Genomic DNA, 14,632 nt, shown 5'->3' with positions numbered 1-14,632 from the left:
GCTCACCAGAGCTGATCCACAGTCTCCCTTACCAGAAACAGGCTCAAAACAATTTTAGCCAAACAATCTCACACGTCTTTTTCCGGTCATCAACTTTCTCATACACTCAAGAGGTTCACACACACACACACGGCCGCAACTGGCCAACCTCAATCAACTTAAACCACACTGCCAGTGGTTAAAGAAACAGATGCAAATTAATGAATTAACTTAATGAATTAATGAATTAACTTACTCTCCTCCACGTTGTAAATTCGTCCTGAGTTCCGAGCGCAAGAGCCTGTTGATGAAAGTTTGTCTGCAGAGCTATGAAGCCGGCCGGTGAGACAATTTGCAGTCCCCCGGACTTATGATGAAGTGGCGCCACGCGGCTCCCTGGAGACAATCTTCCACCGCTAGGCTCTGCGTTGCCCGCATTCTCCACCATTTGATAGGTAATTTGATTTTATCCCATATTACCTTAAAGGACGACACACCCAGAGAGAGAGAGTAAATTGATTATTTGTTAATGTTCGATTTGACGATCACATACGCTGTATATCTTTGCGCAGTGGCAGTATCATAGCCTATGAGGTTCATCTGAGATGTGATTATTGCTAGTTGAAAACTTTACCCAATACCCGTCCTTGGTGATTTGAAATATTATCATCAAAGGAAATTTTTGACAGTCTCTATGGAGACTTGTTGTGATGTTGAAGTTCAGTGTTTTAATGCTTGGAAACCTGTGTTGGACATGTTTTACTTACTTAAGTTGTAATTGTTTTGTGTTCATTGCACCCAATGGCCCTACTGTTAGAATCTGGTTTTTCAGAAAGGTCAAGAGGTGAATCAATGTTTTTTTTTTACCTTGCTGATATTTGGACACTTACATTAGCTTCGATAATATTATTTAAAGCTCTTCTTATGGATGCAAACTGTAATTCACTGCAATTTAAAGGCCATTATGCAACCATGGCAGTAGGTGTTGAAACCATGACCCAGAGGTGGCTGAACCAGATAAAAGTAACTGACGATCACACACTCACTTTAACCAAGCACAGTGGCAGTGTCTTAGCGTATGAGGTTCATCTGAGGTGTGATTATTGCTAGTTGAAGACTTTACCCAATACCCCGCCTTGGTGATTTGAAATATAATCGCCAAAGGCAATGTTAGACAGTCTCTATGGAAACTTGTTGTGATACTGAAAATCAGTGATTTAATGCTTGGAAACCTGTGTTGGATTATTCTTGACTTACTTAAGTTGCAATTATTTTTTTTTCATTGCACGAAATGACCCTACTGTTTAAATGTGGTTTTTCAGAAAGGTTAAGAGGTAAAACAATGTTTTTTTTATCTTGCTGATATTTGGCCATTGACATTAGCAATATTATTTAAAGTTTTTTATGGATGTAAACTGTAATTCACTGATATTTGAAGGCCATTAGGCAGCCATGGCAGTGGGTGTTGAAACCATGACCCAGAGGTGACTGAACCAGATAAAAGTAACTGACGATCACATATGCTCTATATCTTTGCGCAGTGGCAGTATCATAGCCTATGAGGTTCATCCGAGGTGTGGTTATTGCTAGTTGAAAACTTTACCCAATACCCGTCCTTGGTGATTTGAAATATAATTGTCAAAGGCAATTTTTGTCAGTCTCTATGGAGACTTGTTGGGATGTTGAGGTCTAATTCACACATAGCCGGGTTTTTTTAAAAACAAATATCCGCCCCTCCAAAAACTTACATCCACACTACCTCATTTAAAAAAAACTGTCCACACGTTCCCAGATAAATACGTTGTTATGGACATGCCAGACCTGTAGGCGGCAGTACTTCCCCCGTTCTTAACCTTGTCCTTCGTCTGTGGTCTTCGCAAGGAGCGGTAATTCCGCTTGCAAAAACAAACAAGCAAAAAGCGCTTGGACAATTGATAAAGCGAGCGCAGCTCTGAGGGCATCCATGCTGTCGGCTAGTGTAAACACAGGTCGCACACGTGATGTCAGCATTTTTTTTTGTAGCGGAAAGTGACGTTGCGGACCTTAAAACTCCGGTTTTGTCTGTCCACACGCAGACACCCAAAACGGAGAAAACGCAGATCTTCACTTTGGCCGGAGTTTTTAAAAAGATCCGTTTTCGTGTGAAAAAACTACGTTTTCGTGTGGATGACAGGCCAAAACGTAGAAAAATATCTACGTTTTGGCCTGTCATCCACACGAAAACGTAATTTTTTCACATTTAAACAGTAGGGTCATTTGGTGCAATGAAAACAAAACAATTACAACTTAAGTAAGTAAAAAACAATCCAACACAGGTTTCCAAGCGTTAAAACACTGATTTTCAGGCCCTGTCCACACATAGCCAGGGATCTGCCAAAACGTAGAAAAATATCTACGTTTTGGCAGATCCCTGGCTATGTGAAGGCCATTAGGCAACCATGGCAGTGGGTGTTGAAACCATGACCCAGAGGTGGCTGAACCAGATAAAAGTAACTGACGATCACATACGCTCTATACCTTTGCAAAGTGGCAGTATCATAGCCTATGAGGTTCATCCGAGGCGTGATTATTGCTAGTTAAAAACTTTACCCAATACCCCGCCTTGGTGATTTGAAATATAATCATCAAAGGCAATTTGTGACAGTCTCTATGGAGACTTGTGATGTTGAAATTCAGTGTTGTAATGCTTGGAAACAAATGTTGGACAGGTTTGACTTACATAAATTGTAATTGTTTTGTGTTCATTGCACCCAATGACCCTACTGTTAGAATCTGGTTTTTCAGAAAGGTCAAGAGGTGAATCAATGTTTTTTTTACCTTGCTGATATTTGGACACTTACATTAGCTTCGATAATATTATTTAAAAATCTTTTTATGGATGCAAACTGTAATTCACTGCAATTTGAAGGCCATTATGCAACCATGGCAGTAGGGGTTGAAACCATGACCAAGAGGTGGCTGAACCAGATAAAAGTAACTGACGATCACACACTCACTTTAACCATGCGCAGTGGCAGTATTAGAGGTTCACCTGAGGTGTTGATTATTGCTAGTTGAAAACTTTACCCAATACCCCGCCTTGGTGATTAGAAATATAATCGTCAAAGGCAATTTTTGACAGTCTCTATGGAGACTTGTTGTGATATTGAAAATCAGTGTTTTAACGCTTGGAAACCTGTTTTGGATTGTTTTTGGCTTACTTAAGTTGTAATTGCTTCGTTTTCATTGCACCAAATGACCCTACTGTTTAAATGTGGTTTTTAAGAAAAGTTAAGAGGTAAACCAATGTTTTTTTTTTACCTTGCTGATATTTGGCCATTTACATTAGCAATATTATTTAAAGCTTTTTTTATGGATGTAAACTGTAATTCACTGATATTTGAAGGCCATTAGGCAACCATGGCAGTGGGTGTTGAAACCATGACCCAGAGGTGGCTGAACCAGATAAAAGTAACTGACAATCACATACACTCTATATCTTTGCGCAGTGGCAGTATCATAGCCTATGAGGTTCATCCGAGGCGTGATTATTGCTAGTTGAAAACTTTACCCAATACCCCGCCTTGGTTATTTGAAATATAATCATCAAAGGCAATTTTTTGACAGTCTCTATGGAGACTTGTTGTAATGTTGAAGTTCAGTGTTTTAATGCTTGGAAACCGGTGTTGGACAGGTTTTACTTACTTAAGTTGTACCTGTTTGGTGTTCATTGCACCCAACGGCCCTACTGTTAGAATCTGGTTTTTCAGAAAGGTCAAGAGGTGAACCAATGTTTTTTTTTACCTTGCTGATATTTGGACACTTACATTAGCTTCGATAAAATTATTTAAAGCTCTTTTTATGGATGCAAACTAATTCACTGCAATTTAAAGGCCATTATGCAAACATGGCAGTAGGTGTTGAAACCATGACCCAGAGGTGGCTGAACCAGATCAAAGTAACTGACGATCACACACTCACTTTAACTATGCGCAGTGACAGTATCATAGCCTATGAGGTTCATCTGAGTTGTGATTATTGTTAGTTGAAAACTTTACCCAATACCCTACCTTGGTGATTTGAAATATAATCGTCAAAGGCACTGTTAGACAGACTCTATGGAGACTTGTTGTGATATTGAAAATCAGTGTTTTAAAGCTTGGAAACCTGTGTTGGATTGTTTTTGACTTACCTAAGATGTAATTGTTTTGTTTTCATTGCACCAAATGACCCTACTGTTTAAATGTGGTTTTTCAGAAAGGTTAAGAGGTAAAACAATGTTTTTTTTGTCTTGCTGATATTTGACCATTGACATTAGCAATATTATTTAAAGTTTTTTTATGGATGTAAACTGTAATTCACTGATATTTGAAGGCCATTAGGCAGCCATGGCAGTGGGTGTTGAAACCATGACCCAGAGGTGACTGAACCAGATAAAAGTAACTGACGATCACATACGCTGTATATCTTTGCGCAGTGGCAGTACCATAGCCTATGAGGTTCATCTGAGGTGTAATTATTGCTAGTTGAAAACTTTACCCAATACCCTGCCTTGGTGATTTGAAATATAATTGTCAAAGGCAATTTTTGTCAGTCTTCATGGAGACTTGTTGGGATGTTGAGGTCTAATTCACACATAGCCGGGTTTTTTTAAAAACGAATATCTGCCCCTCCAAAAACTTACATCCACACTACCTCATTAAAAAAAACTGTCCACACGTTCCCAGATAAATACGTTGTTATGGAAATGCCAGACCTGTAGGCGGCAGTACTTCCCCCGTTCTTAACCTTGTCCTTCGTCTGTGGTCTTCGCAAGGAGCGGTAATTCCGCTTGCAAAAACAAACAAGCAAAAAGCGCTTGGACAATTGATAAAGCGAGCGCAGCTCTGAGGGCATCCATGCTGTCGGCTAGTGTAAACACAGGTCGCACACGTGATGTCAGCATTTTTTTTTTGTAGCGGAAAGTGACGTTGCGGACCTTAAAACTCCGGTTTTGTCTGTCCACACGCAGACACCCAAAACGGAGAAAACGCAGATCTTCACTTTGGCCGGAGTTTTTAAAAAGATCCGTTTTCGTGTGAAAAAACTACGTTTTCGTGTGGATGACAGGCCAAAACGTAGAAAAATATCTACATTTTGGCAGATCCCTGGCTATGTGTGGACAGGGCCTGAAAATCAGTGTTTTAACGCTTGGAAACCTGTGTTGGATTGTTTTTTACTTACTTAAGTTGTAAGTGTTTTGTTTTCATTGCACCAAATGACCCTACTGTTTAAATGTGGTTTTTAAGAAAGGTTAAGAGGTAAACCAATGTTTTTTTACCTTGCTGATATTTGGCCATTTACATTAGCAATATTATTTAAAGCTTTTTTATGGATGTAAACTGTAATTCACTGATATTTGAAGGCCATTAGGCAACCATGGCAGTGGGTGTTGAAACCATGACCCAGAGGTAGCTGAACCAGATAAAAGTAACTGACGATCACATACGCTGTATATCTTTGCGCAGTGGCAGTATCATAGCCTATGAGGTTCATCTGAGGTGTGATTATTGCTAGTTGAAAACTTTACCCAATACCCGGCCTTGGTGATTTGAAATATTATCATCAACGGCAATTTTTGACAGTCTCTATGGAGACTTGTTGTGATGTTGAAGTTCAGTGTTTTAATGCTTGGAAACCTGTGTTGGACAGGTTTTACTTACTTAAGTTGTAAATGTTTTGTGTTCATTGCACCCAATGGCCCTACTGTTAGAATCTGGTTTTTCAGAAAGGTCAAGAGGTGAACCAATGTTTTTTTTTTACCTTGCTGATATTTGGACACTTACATTAGCTTCGATAATATTATTTAAAGCTCTTTTTATGGATGCAAACTGTAATTCACTGCAATTTAAAGGCCATTATGCAACCATGGCAGTAGGTGTTGAAACCATGACCCAGAGGTGGCTGAACCAGATAAAAGTAACTGACGATCACACACTCACTTTAACCAAGCACAGTGGCAGTTCTTAGCCTATGAGGTTCATCTGAGGTGTGATTATTGCTAGTTGAAGACTTTACCCAATACCCTGCCTTGGTGATTTGAAATATAATCGCCAAAGGCAATGTTAGACAATTCTATGGAGACTTGTTGTGATACTGAAAATCAGTGATTTAATGCTTGCAAACCGGTGTTGGATTGTTCTTGACTTACTTAATTTGTAATTGTTTTGATTTAATTGCACCAAATGACCCTACTGTTTAAATGTGGTTTTTCAGAAAGGTTAAAGCCGGGCGTACACTGTGCGACTTTTTCACTTTTTTGAGCCGATTTTCCAGTCGTGCGAGAAGCACGACATCGGGGCGAGTTTTGCGCAGAGCGGTCGTGTAGTGTACAGGGGGTTACGAGAGGCGATTAACACCACGTGACCAGCCGCCGATCAGCAGTCGTGAGGTCGCAGGGACTTCTGGTGTGTTTAATATTTCGCTCGTCCCTCGTGAGGGTATCGCACTGTTGAAGCGGCGCTGCGAGCAGCTGCGAGCAGCTACGATCCAAAAAGTATCAGAACCGCTCACGGCGCATGCGCGTGCAATCCTGCATCAACGCCGGCCGGTCGCTCGCTATTTCCCTAATAACACACGCTGTTCGTTTTTGTTTCTACACGTTTTTTTACTCACAAAGATTGTCAAGAAAGCGTGTTTGTCGTGTTCATGTCAAATTAAACTGATCACAAAACACAGATTCACTTTCTTTATTTCGTTTCCTCATCCAACCCCCATAAATCCCTGTGTGTCCTCCTGCAGCACTCCCGAAGGACAACAGGCAAGACAAAAAAGTCTGACGTGTTGAGTAAAAACTGCTATTTTTAGCACATTTTTAGGGCCGACGTGTTGATACCAGACGTACAGTGTGAGCAGTCAGGTCGCATGCGAGAACTGGGTCGTACAGTGTGAGCGCATGACTCGTGAGATCTGCCCTGCGAGGAAGTCGTACAGTTTGAGCTGAAGCTGAACGCTGCGAGTGAAAAAGTCGCACAGTGTACGCCCGGCTTAAGAGGTAAAACAATGTTTTTTTTTATCTTGCTGATATTTGGCCATTGACATTAGCAATATTATTTAAAGTTTTTTTATGGATGTAAACTGTAATTCACTGATATTTGAAGGCCATTAGGCAGCCATGGCAGTGGGTGTTGAAACCATGACCCAGAGGTGACTGAACCAGATAAAAGTAACTGACGATCACATACGCTCTATATCTTTGCGCAGTGGCAGTATCATAGCCTATGAGGTTCATCCGAGGTGTGATTATTGCTAGTTGAAAACTTTACCCAATACCCCGCCTTGGTGATTTGAAATATAATTGTCAAAGCCAATTATTGTCAGTCTCTATGGAGACTTGTTGGGATGTTGAGGTCTAATTCACACATAGCCGGGTTTTTTAAAAACAAATATCCGCCCCTCCAAAAACTTACATCCACACTACCTCATTTAAAAAAAACTGTCCACACGTTCCCAGATAAATACGTTGTTATGGACATGCCAGACCTGTAGGCGGCAGTACTTCCCCCGTTCTTAACCTTGTCCTTCGTCTGTGGTCTTCGCAAGGAGCGGTAATTCCGCTTGCAAAAACAAACAAGCAAAAAGCGCTTGGACAATTGATAAAGCGAGCGCAGCTCTGAGGGCATCCATGCTGTCGGCTAGTGTAAACACAGGTCGCACACGTGATGTCAGCATTTTTTTTTTGTAGCGGAAAGTGACGTTGCGGACCTTAAAACTCCGGTTTTGTCTGTCCACACGCAGACACCCAAAACGGAGAAAACGCAGATCTTCACTTTGGCCGGAGTTTTTAAAAAGATCCGTTTTCGTGTGAAAAAACTACGTTGTCGTGTGGATGACAGGCCAAAACGTAGAAAAATATCTACGTTTTGGCCTGTCATCCACACGAAAACGTAGTTTTTTCACATTTAAACAGTAGGGTCATTTGGTGCAATGAAAACAAAACAATTACAACTTAAGTAAGTAAAAAACAATCCAACACAGGTTTCCAAGCGTTAAAACACTGATTTTCAGGCCCTGTCCACACATAGCCAGGGATCTGCCAAAACGTAGAAAAATATCTACGTTTTGGCAGATCCCTGGCTATGTGAAGGCCATTAGGCAACCATGGCAGTGGGTGTTGAAACCATGACCCAGAGGTGGCTGAACCCAGATAAAAGTAACTGACGATCACATACGCTCTATATCTTTGCAAAGCGGCAGTATCATACCCTATGAGGTTCATCCGAGGCGTGATTATTGCTAGTTAAAAACTTTACCCAATACCCCGCCTTGGTGATTTGAAATTTAATCATCAAAGGCAATTTGTGACAGTCTCTATGGAGACTTGTGATGTTGAAATTCAGTGTTGTAATGCTTGGAAACATATGTTGGACAGGTTTGACTTACATAAATTGTAATTGTTTTGTGTTCATTGCACCCCATGACCCTACTGTTAGAATCTGGTTTTTCAGAAAGGTCAAGAGGTGAATCAATGTTTTTTTTACCTTGCTGATATTTGGACACTTACATTAGCTTCGATAATATTATTTAAAAATCTTTTTATGGATGCAAACTGTAATTCACTGCAATTTGAAGGCCATTATGCAACCATGGCAGTAGGGGTTGAAACCATGACCAAGAGGTGGCTGAACCAGATAAAAGTAACTGACGATCACACACTCACTTTAACCATGCGCGGTGGCAGTATCATAGCCTATGAGATTCATCTGAGGTGTGATTATTGCTAGTTGAAAACTTTACCCAATACCCCACCTTGGTGTTTTGAAATATAATCATCAAAGGCAATGTTTGACAGTCTCTATGGAGACTTGTTGTGATATTGAAAATCAGTGTTATAACACTTGGAAACCTGTGTTGGATTGTTTTTTACTTACTTAAGTTGTAAGTGTTTTGTTTTCATTGCACCAAATGACCCTACTGTTTAAATGTGGTTTTTAAGAAAGGTTAAGAGGTAAACCAATGTTTTTTTACCTTGCTGATATTTGGCCATTTACATTAGCAATATTATTTAAAGCTTTTTTATGGATGTAAACTGTAATTCACTGATATTTGAAGGCCATTAGGCAACCATGGCAGTGGGTGTTGAAACCATGACCCAGAGGTAGCTGAACCAGATAAAAGTAACTGACGATCACATACGCTGTATATCTTTGCGCAGTGGCAGTATCATAGCCTATGAGGTTCATCTGAGATGTGATTATTGCTAGTTGAAAACTTTACCTAATACCCGTCCTTGGTGATTTGAAATATTATCATCAAAGGAAATTTTTGACAGTCTCTATGGAGACTTGCTGTGATGTTGAAGTTCAGTGTTAAAATGCTTGGAAACCTGTGTTGGACAGGTTTTACTTAAGTTGTAATTGTTTTGTGTTCATTGCACCCAATGGCCCTACTGTTAGAATCTGGTTTTTCAGAAAGGTCAAGAGGTGAATCAATGTTTTTTTTTTACCTTGCTGATATTTGGACACTTACATTAGCTTCGATAATATTATTTAAAGCTCTTCTTATGGATGCAAACTGTAATTCACTGCAATTTAAAGGCCATTATGCAACCATGGCAGTAGGTGTTGAAACCATGACCCAGAGGTGGCTGAACCAGATAAAAGTAACTGATGATCACACACTCACTTTAACCAAGCATAGTGGCAGTATCATAGCCTATGAGGTTCATCTGAGGTGTAAATATTGCTAGTTGAAAACTTTACCCAATACCCTGCTTTGGTGATTAGAAATATAATCGCCAAAGGCAATGTTAGACAGTCTCTATGGAGACTTGTTGTGATACTGAAAATCAGTGATTTAATGCTTGGAAACCTGTGTTGGATTGTTCTTGACTCACTTAAGTTGTAATTGTTTTGATTTAATTGCACCAAATGACCCTACTGTTTAAATGTGGTTTTTCAGAAAGGTTAAAGCCGGGCGTACACTGTGCGACTTTTTCACTTTTTTGAGCCGATTTTCCAGTCGTGCGAGAAGCCACGACATCGGGGCGAGTTTTGCGCCGAGCGGTCGTGTAGTGTACAGGGGGTTACGAGAGGCGATTAACACCACGTGACCAGCCGCCGATCAGCAGTCGTGAGGTTGCAGGGACTTCTGGTGTGTTTAATATTTCGCTCATCCCTCGTGAGGGTATCGCACTGTTGAAGCGGCGCTGCGAGCAGCTGCGAGCAGCTACGATCCAAAAAGTATCAGAACCGCTCACGGCGCATGCGCGTGCAATCCTGCATCAACGCCGGCCGGTCGCTTGCTATTTCCCTAATAACACACGCTGTTCGTTTTTGTTTCTACACGTTTTTTTACTCACAAAGATTGTCAAGAAAGCGTGTTTGTCGTGTTCATGTCAAATTAAACTGATCACAAAACACAGATTCACTTTCTTTATTTCGTTTCCTCATCCAACCCCCATAAATCCCTGTGTGTCCTCCTGCAGCACTCCCGAAGGACAACAGGCAAGACAAAAAAGTCTGACGTGTTGAGTAAAAACTGCTATTTTTAGCACATTTTTAGGGCCGACGTGTTGATACCAGACGTACAGTGTGAGCAGTCAGGTCGCATGCGAGAACTGGGTCGTACAGTGTGAGCGCATGACTCGTGAGATCTGCCCTGCGAGGAAGTCGTACAGTTTGAGCTGAAGCTGAACGCTGCGAGTGAAAAAGTCACACAGTGTACGCCCGGCTTAAGAGGTAAAACAATGTTTTTTTTTATCTTGCTGATATTTGGCCATTGACATTAGCAATATTATTTAAAGTTTTTTTATGGATGTAAACTGTAATTCACTGATATTTGAAGGCCATTAGGCAGCCATGGCAGTGGGTGTTGAAACCATGACCCAGAGGTGACTGAACCAGATAAAAGTAACTGACGATCACATACGCTCTATATCTTTGCGCAGTGGCAGTATCATAGCCTATGAGGTTCATCCGAGGTGTGATTATTGCTAGTTGAAAACTTTACCCAATACCCCGCCTTGATGATTTGAAATATAATTGTCAAAGGCAATTATTGTCAGTCTCTATGGAGACTTGTTGGGATGTTGAGGTCTAATTCACACATAGCCGGGTTTTTTTTAAAAACAAATATCCGCCCCTCCAAAAACTTACATCCACACTACCTCATTTAAAAAAAACTCTGTCCACACGTTCCCAGATAAATACGTTGTTATGGACATGCCAGACCTGTAGGCGGCAGTACTTCCCCCGTTCTTAACCTTGTCCTTCGTCTGTGGTCTTCGCAAGGAGCGGTAATTCCGCTTGCAAAAACAAACAAGCAAAAAGCGCTTGGACAATTGATAAAGCGAGCGCAGCTCTGAGGGCATCCATGCTGTCGGCTAGTGTAAACACAGGTCGCACACGTGATGTCAGCATTTTTTTTTTTTGTAGCGGAAAGTGACGTTGCGGACCTTAAAACTCCGGTTTTGTCTGTCCACACGCAGACACCCAAAACGGAGAAAACGCAGATCTTCACTTTGGCCGGAGTTTTTAAAAAGATCTGTTTTCGTGTGAAAAAAACTCCGTTTTCGTGTGGATGACAGGCCAAAACGTAGAAAAATATCTACGTTTTGGCAGATCCCTGGCTATGTGTGGACAGGGCCTGAAAATCAGTGTTTTAACGCTTGGAAACCTGTGTTGGATTGTTTTTTACTTACTTAAGTTGTGATTGTTTTGTTTTCATTGCACCAAATGACCCTACTGTTTAAATGTGGCTTTTAAGAAAGGTTAAGAGGTAAACCAATGTTTTTTTTACCTTGCTGATATTTGGCCATTTACATTAGCAATACTCCTCCTTGAACCGTCACCTTATCGTGGTGGAGGAGTTTGAGTGCCCTATCGATCCTAGGAGCTATGTTGTCTGGGGCACTTAGTGCCCCTGGTAGGGTCTCCCATGACAAATTGGTCTTAGGTGAAGGGTGAGACAAAGAACGGTTCGAAGGATCTTTCATGGCGGTTAAAACGAAGAGTCGGAGTACCCGGCCCGGAGGGTTACCGGGGCCCCACCCTGGAGCCAGGCCTGGGGTTGGGGCCCGTGAGCGAGCGCCTGGTGGCCGGGCTTTCGCCCATGGGGCCCGGCCGGGCCCAGCCCGAACCGGATACATGGCCTCGTCCAACTGTGGACCCACCACCCGCAGGAGGAACATGAAGGGTCCGGTGCAATGCGAATCAGGTGGCAGACCAAGGCGGGAGCCTTGGCGGTCCAATCCCCAGACAAGAAAACTAGTTTTTGGGACATGGAACGTCACCTCGCTGGCGGGGAAGGAGCCGGAGCTTGTGGCAGAGGTTGAGCGGTACCGGCTAGATATAGTCGGACTCACCTCGACACATTGCATTGGCTCTGGAACCCGAGACCTGGAGAGGGGTTGGACACTCTACTTTGCTGGAGTTGCTCCGGGTGAGAGGCGGAGGGCTGGAGTTGGCTTTTTGTTAGCCCTGAGACTCTCTGCCTGTGTGTTGGGGTTTACCCCGGGGGACAAGAGGGTAGCTTCCTTGCGCCTTCGGGTCGGGGAACGGGTCCTGACTGTTGTTTGTGCTTATGGGCCAAATATCAGTTCAGAGTACCCACCCTTTTTGGAGTCCCTGGCACGAGTGCTAGATAGTGCTCCATCAGGGGACTCCATTGTCCTGCTGGGGGACTTCAATGCTCACGTGGGCAATGACAGCTTGACCTGGAGGGGTGTGATTGGGAGGAACGGCCCACCTAATCTGAACTCGAGCGGTGTTTTGTTATTGGACTTCTGTGCAAGCCGCAGTTTGGCCATAACGAACACCATGTTCGAACATAAGGATGCCCACCGGTACACTTGGTACCAGGGCAGCCTAGGTCACAGGTCGATGATAGATTTTGTAGTCGTATCATCTGACATGCGGCCGTATGTTTTGGACACCCGAGTGAAGAGAGGGGCGGAGCTGTCAACTGATCACCACCTGGTGGTGAGTTGGATCAGATGGCAAGGGAACATGCCGCGTAGACCTGGCAGACCCAAACGCATAGTGAGGGTCTGCTGGGAACGCCTGGCAGAAGAACCTGTCAAGACGGTCTTCAACTCCCACCTCCGGCAGAGCTTTGACCACGTCCCGAGAGCAGTGGGGGACACTGAGTCCGAGTGGGCCTTGTTCCACTCTGCGATTGTCGAGGCGGCTGTTGCTAGCTGTGGTCGTAAGGTGGCCGGTGCAAGTCGTGGTGGCAACCCCCGTACCCGCTGGTGGACACCAGAGGTTCGGGGAGCCGTCAGGCTGAAGAAGGAGGCCTACAGGGCGTGGCTGGTCTGTGGGTCTCCGGAGGCAGCAGACAGGTACCGGATAGCCAAGCGGGGTGCAGCAGTGGCAGTTGCCGAGGCAAAATCTCGGGCATGGGAGGAGTTTGGTGAGGCCATGGAGAAAGACTATCGATCGGCTCCAAAGAGGTTCTGGCAAACTGTCCGGCGCCTCAGGAGAGGAAGGCAGCAACTCGCTCACACTGTTTACAGTGGGGATGGGGAGCTGCTGACGTCAACTGAGGCTATAGTCGGACGGTGGAAGGAATACTTTGAGGAGCTCCTCAATCCCACCAATGCGCATTCCGAGGAGGAACCAGAGCTGGGAGGCCTGGGGATGGACTGTCCGATCTCGGGGGCAGAAGTTGCTGAGGTAGTCAAACAACTACACAGCGGCGGAGCCCCGGGGGCGGATGAGGTTCGTCCTGGGTATCTCAAGGCTATGGATGTTGTAGGGCTGTCATGGTTGACACGTCTCTACAATATTGCGTGGTCATCGGGGGCAGTTCCTAGGGAGTGGCAGACCGGGGTGGTGGTCCCCATCTTTAAGAAGGGTGACCTGAGGGTGTGTTCCAACTATAGGGGGATCACACTCCTCAGCCTCCCTGGAAAGGTCTACGCCAAGTTACTGGAGAGGAGGGTCCGATCGATAGTTGAATCTCAGATAGAGGAGGAGCAATGTGGTTTTCGTCCTGGCCGTGGAACTGTGGACCAGCTCTATACCCTTGCAAGGGTGATGGAGGGGGCATGGGAGTTTGCCCAACCAATCCACATGTGCTTTGTGGATTTGGAGAAGGCTTATGACCGTGTCCTCAGGGGCACCCTGTGGGGGACGCTCCAGGAGTATGGGGTGGGTGGCTTTCTGTTAAGGGCCATTCAGTCCCTTTACCAGAGGAGCGTGAGTTTTGGTCCGCATAGCCGGTAGTAAGTCGGACCTGTTCCCAGTGAGGGTTGGACTCCGCCAGGGCTGCCCTTTGTCACCGGTTCTGTTCATCACTTTTATGGACAGAATTTCTAGACGCAGCCGTGGTGTGGAGTGTGTCGAGTTTGGTGGCAGGAGAATCTCGTCTCTGCTTTTTGCGGATGATGTGGTCCTCCTAGCTTCATCCAGCTCTGACCTTCAGCTCTTGCTGGGTAGGTTCGCGGCCGAATGTGAAGCGGCTGGGATGAGGATCAGCACCTCCAAATCTGAGACCATGGTTCTCGACCGGAAAAGGGTGGCTTGCCACCTCCGGGTCGGGGGAGAGGTCCTACCTCAAGTGGAGGAGTTTAAGTATCTCGGGGTCTTGTTCACGAGTGAGGGTAGAAGGGATCGGGAGATCGACAGGCGGATTGGTTCGGCGTCTGCAGTGATGCAGACGCTGAGCCGATCTGTCGTGGGGAAGAGGGAGC

The 14,632-nt window shown here is 44.1% G+C and overlaps 16 non-coding genes across 16 annotated transcripts; all 16 read left to right on the top strand.

Annotated features, from left to right (window-relative positions):
• Positions 1-539: 539 nt before the first annotated feature.
• Positions 540-680, top strand: LOC129153730 (U4 spliceosomal RNA). Its single transcript, XR_008559705.1, has one exon. It is a non-coding gene; the product is annotated as a U4 spliceosomal RNA (small nuclear RNA).
• A 348-nt stretch (positions 681-1,028) lies between these two features.
• Positions 1,029-1,169, top strand: LOC129153686 (U4 spliceosomal RNA). Its single transcript, XR_008559663.1, has one exon. It is a non-coding gene; the product is annotated as a U4 spliceosomal RNA (small nuclear RNA).
• A 339-nt stretch (positions 1,170-1,508) lies between these two features.
• LOC129153722 (U4 spliceosomal RNA) lies at positions 1,509-1,649 on the top strand. Its single transcript, XR_008559697.1, has one exon. It is a non-coding gene; the product is annotated as a U4 spliceosomal RNA (small nuclear RNA).
• Positions 1,650-2,494: 845 nt separating this feature from the next.
• On the top strand, positions 2,495-2,635 carry LOC129153732 (U4 spliceosomal RNA). The gene has a single exon (XR_008559707.1). It is a non-coding gene; the product is annotated as a U4 spliceosomal RNA (small nuclear RNA).
• Positions 2,636-2,978: 343 nt separating this feature from the next.
• LOC129153673 (U4 spliceosomal RNA) lies at positions 2,979-3,112 on the top strand. The gene has a single exon (XR_008559651.1). It is a non-coding gene; the product is annotated as a U4 spliceosomal RNA (small nuclear RNA).
• A 343-nt stretch (positions 3,113-3,455) lies between these two features.
• LOC129153718 (U4 spliceosomal RNA) lies at positions 3,456-3,597 on the top strand. Its single transcript, XR_008559693.1, has one exon. It is a non-coding gene; the product is annotated as a U4 spliceosomal RNA (small nuclear RNA).
• A 345-nt stretch (positions 3,598-3,942) lies between these two features.
• Positions 3,943-4,083, top strand: LOC129153687 (U4 spliceosomal RNA). The gene has a single exon (XR_008559664.1). It is a non-coding gene; the product is annotated as a U4 spliceosomal RNA (small nuclear RNA).
• A 340-nt stretch (positions 4,084-4,423) lies between these two features.
• On the top strand, positions 4,424-4,564 carry LOC129153741 (U4 spliceosomal RNA). Its single transcript, XR_008559716.1, has one exon. It is a non-coding gene; the product is annotated as a U4 spliceosomal RNA (small nuclear RNA).
• Positions 4,565-5,453: 889 nt separating this feature from the next.
• LOC129153725 (U4 spliceosomal RNA) lies at positions 5,454-5,594 on the top strand. The gene has a single exon (XR_008559700.1). It is a non-coding gene; the product is annotated as a U4 spliceosomal RNA (small nuclear RNA).
• A 348-nt stretch (positions 5,595-5,942) lies between these two features.
• LOC129153690 (U4 spliceosomal RNA) lies at positions 5,943-6,082 on the top strand. Its single transcript, XR_008559667.1, has one exon. It is a non-coding gene; the product is annotated as a U4 spliceosomal RNA (small nuclear RNA).
• Positions 6,083-7,188: 1,106 nt separating this feature from the next.
• On the top strand, positions 7,189-7,329 carry LOC129153728 (U4 spliceosomal RNA). Its single transcript, XR_008559703.1, has one exon. It is a non-coding gene; the product is annotated as a U4 spliceosomal RNA (small nuclear RNA).
• An 846-nt stretch (positions 7,330-8,175) lies between these two features.
• On the top strand, positions 8,176-8,316 carry LOC129153740 (U4 spliceosomal RNA). Its single transcript, XR_008559715.1, has one exon. It is a non-coding gene; the product is annotated as a U4 spliceosomal RNA (small nuclear RNA).
• Positions 8,317-8,659: 343 nt separating this feature from the next.
• On the top strand, positions 8,660-8,800 carry LOC129153743 (U4 spliceosomal RNA). Its single transcript, XR_008559718.1, has one exon. It is a non-coding gene; the product is annotated as a U4 spliceosomal RNA (small nuclear RNA).
• Positions 8,801-9,139: 339 nt separating this feature from the next.
• Positions 9,140-9,280, top strand: LOC129153733 (U4 spliceosomal RNA). Its single transcript, XR_008559708.1, has one exon. It is a non-coding gene; the product is annotated as a U4 spliceosomal RNA (small nuclear RNA).
• Positions 9,281-9,624: 344 nt separating this feature from the next.
• Positions 9,625-9,765, top strand: LOC129153681 (U4 spliceosomal RNA). Its single transcript, XR_008559658.1, has one exon. It is a non-coding gene; the product is annotated as a U4 spliceosomal RNA (small nuclear RNA).
• A 1,108-nt stretch (positions 9,766-10,873) lies between these two features.
• On the top strand, positions 10,874-11,014 carry LOC129153710 (U4 spliceosomal RNA). The gene has a single exon (XR_008559685.1). It is a non-coding gene; the product is annotated as a U4 spliceosomal RNA (small nuclear RNA).
• Positions 11,015-14,632: the final 3,618 nt, after the last annotated feature.

Source organism: Nothobranchius furzeri, chromosome 4 (genome assembly GCF_043380555.1).
Source record: "Nothobranchius furzeri strain GRZ-AD chromosome 4, NfurGRZ-RIMD1, whole genome shotgun sequence".
Classification (NCBI taxonomy): domain Eukaryota; kingdom Metazoa; phylum Chordata; class Actinopteri; order Cyprinodontiformes; family Nothobranchiidae; genus Nothobranchius; species Nothobranchius furzeri.
This window is presented reverse-complemented; position numbering and strand designations above follow the sequence as displayed.